The 3,571-nt window shown below is 39.5% G+C and overlaps 1 pseudogene; it reads left to right on the top strand.

The window, feature by feature from the left end:
* Positions 1 to 319: 319 nt before the first annotated feature.
* On the top strand, positions 320 to 2,274 carry LOC140514617 (transketolase pseudogene; annotated as a pseudogene).
* The last annotated feature ends 1,297 nt before the right edge of the window (positions 2,275 to 3,571 follow it).

Here is a 3,571-nt window from a genome sequence, read left to right as displayed (position 1 = left end):
GTAATTTTTTCCTTCTATGTTGTGTTGTCCTCTCATTTGCCTGGCCATATACACAACCAACCTGTCAGAAATCAAGCACCAGATGTCTAGAGACAAAAGAAGAGAGGGCAAAGTTAATTATCTGAATGACACTGGCAACTTTGTGGAATTGCATTTTTGATTATCTGGATGTTTGTCTTCACATGGTTCTCTTTCTCTATGTCCACTTTACAGAAATTTCTTTTCATGACCCTCCTCCTTGCTGTTCAGTTTCCCTTCTCTGTTTACCGCACTGCTTCCTCTGCCACTGGCTCAGGATCCATGCCAAACCCACTTCGTCATGAAGGATTACCATAAGCCAGACCAACAGAGACAGGAGGCACTGAAGGACACTGCCAACTGCCTGTGTATCAACTCCATTCAATCTACCACTTCTTCTGGATAGGGCCACCCCACATCATGCTGCAGGATGGCAGAGATCATGGAGGTCCTCTTCTTCTATCCCATAAAGTATAAAACCCAGGACCCCAGGGACCCCAATAGTGACCCCTATGTGCTCTCCAAGGGTCATGTGACTCTCATCCTTTATGCAATCTGAGCAGAGGCTGGCTTCCTGTCAGAGACTAAGCTATTGAACTGGAAGAAGATCATCTCCATTCTAGACAACTACTCAGTCCCTGAACAAGTCTTTACAGATGTGGCTATTGGCTCTCTGGGTCAAGGGCTTGGAACAGCATGTGAAATGGCCTACACAGGCAAATACTTCCATAAATCTAGTTATCATGTCTATTGCTTGTTGGGTGATGGGGAGATGTGTGAAGGCTCCATGTGGGAGGCCATGGCATCCGCGGGATTCTGCAAGTTGGACAACATGGTTGCCATATTTTATGTTAACTAGCTGGGCCAGAGTGACCCAGTACCACTACAGCATCATGTGGAAGTGTACAGGAAACGATGTTAATCCTTTTGGTGGAAGGTCATGGTCGTGGATGGACACAATGTGGAAGAACTTTGTAAGGTCTTCGACCAGGGCAAGGAAAAGCCACTGGCTGTCATTGCAAAGACATATAAGGGCAGAGGAATCTCAGATGTGGAAGATAAAGAAGCTTGGCATGGTAAGCCCATTCCCAAAAGCATGGTAGAACAGGCCATTTAGGAAATATACAGCCAAATTCATAGCAAGAAGAAGATTCTAGCTACCCTCCTCAAAGAGGATGCCCCCACAGCAAACATCACTGACATCCAGATGCCATCTCCCCCAAATTTCAGACTTGGAAACAAGGTATGTACCCGCAAAGCCTATGGCGTGGCACTGGCTAAACTTGGGCATGCCAGTGACCTTGTGATTGCCATGTATGGGGACACCAAGAATTCCACCTTCTCAGAACTCTTTAAGAAGGAGAATTCCAATCGCTTCATTGAGTGTTTCATTGCAGAACAGAACATGATGAGCATCGCCTTGAGATGTGCCACATGGGACAGTATTATGCCTTTCTGCAGCACTTTTGCCACTTTCTTCAGCAGGACCTTCGACCAGATGTGTATGGCAACCACTTCTGAGAGCAACATCAACCTGTGAGGCTCACACTGTGGGGTGTCCATCGGTAAAGATGACCCTTCTCAGATAGCCCTTGAAGATATTGCCATGTTCTGGAGTATTCCCAATGGGACAGTCTTTTACCCGAATGATCTTATGGCTCCTGGAAAAGCAGTTGAGTTGGCTGCCCACACATAAGGAATCTGTTTTGTAAGGACTAGTTGCTCAAACAATGCAATCATTTACAACAACAATGAACACTTCCAGACTGGTCAGGCTAAGGTGGTTCTGAAGAGCAAGGATGACCAGATGACTGTGGTTGGAGCTAGAGTGATGTTCCATGAAGCCTTGTCAGTTGCAGAGCAGCTGAAGAAAGAAACGATCAATGAGCTGGTGCTTGATCCCTTTACAATTAAGCCCCTAGATAAGAAACTTATCCTTGACAGTGGTTGGGTCACTCATGGACATATCCTCACTGTGGAAGGCCATTACTATGAGGGTGTCATAGGAGAAGCTGTAGCTGTGACTGTCGTGGGTGAACCTGGCATCACCATGTTTCGTTGGCTGTCTCCAATGTCCCCAGAAGTGGGAAGTCAGTGGAGCTGCTGAAAATGTTTGACATAGATAAGGATGCCATTATTCAGGCAAGCAAGGCGACTTTGTCTAAGACCTCGTCTGAGATGATGCCTGTTGGTGATTCCAAGACCAAAAGAAGGAGAAGGGTAGAGAGAAATAAACATTCCTATACTTTTAGATAAATTTGTTATTACTGAGGATCAATTAAAAGCAAAAATAATTATTTAAAAAAGAAGAAATTTCCTTTCATTCCAATTACTCTTTTCTTTCTCTTAATAGCTAATTTTTCATTGATAATTATTAATTTTTTGTATGCTATTCAAGTATTTGCTGATTAATCCTATTTGCCTAATTCTGTCTTCTAGTCTTAAAGAAAGATACTGCTATGACTTTTTGATATTTTTGTTATTTCTAACCCTGTAAGATTTTTTTCCCAGTAATTTATTGGTTTGGCACTGAATAAGTAAATTAAGGTTAAGTTTTTACTTTTCTTATATCAGCTCAACCTATCCGTGGAAAGTTAATATTTTTCCACTTGTTTAAATTTGACTGTATTTGTGTGAAAAGTGTTGTAATTTTGTTTATATAGCTACTGGGTTTGCCTTAGAAGGTAGACTTTCAAGTATTTTATATTGTCTGTGATTATTTTAAATGTCATTTCTCTATCTCTTCTTACTGGACTTTGTTGGTAATATATAGAAATGCTATGGATTTATATGGGTTTATCCAGAAAATTTCCTGAAGTTACTAATTTTTTCAACTAGATGTTTCATTGATTATCTAGGATTCTCCAAGTATATTATCATACAGCCTGCAAAGAATGATTGTTTTGTTTTCTCATTGCTTTTCCTTTAATTTCTTTGTGTTCTCTTATTGTTATACTTACCATTTCTAGAACAATATTCAATAATAGTGGTGATAGTGGGCATTCCTGCTTTGATTGTTAATGATGACAAGTAACCTGAGTACAAGGACCCAAGAGAAAGGATTGTTCATGTAGCTTTAAGAGGGTTCTTTTTTCCTGTTAGCATTAATCTTAATAATGGGCTCGGTATTGTTTTAGTGAGAAAATGAAGTTAATTTAGAAGAGTCCCTCTAGAGGGTGAATTGAAGCATCTGAAAAGAAGAATAAGCAGTATCATATTGTTTGTTATGTCAAAATATATTTCCTGAAAAGAAACTCATTAAGTAAACATATGTTTCTTGAATCTTATTTTCCTGTTAGTTGAAAACCTATTTTTTTTTATTATTTTGAAGATAAGGAAACTGATTCAAAGGAATTTTAAGTGCTTTGCATATAGTCATGCAGCTAATAAGCCTCAGAGGTGAGATATTTTGAAGATGTCTATTATTTAAGTGGAAGCCAAATTATATGAGTATTGATTTGTCTTTAAATAAATTTAAAGAATATAAACAATTATAGTTGAGGTCCAGTAAAATTCACTGTACATATAGTCTAATACAATTACCTAAACTGAC

This window comes from Notamacropus eugenii, chromosome 7, assembly GCF_028372415.1.
Source record: "Notamacropus eugenii isolate mMacEug1 chromosome 7, mMacEug1.pri_v2, whole genome shotgun sequence".
Classification (NCBI taxonomy): Eukaryota; Metazoa; Chordata; class Mammalia; order Diprotodontia; family Macropodidae; genus Notamacropus; species Notamacropus eugenii.
The sequence above is the reverse complement of the archived record's forward strand: the minus strand, read 5'-3'. Positions and strand labels throughout refer to the sequence as shown.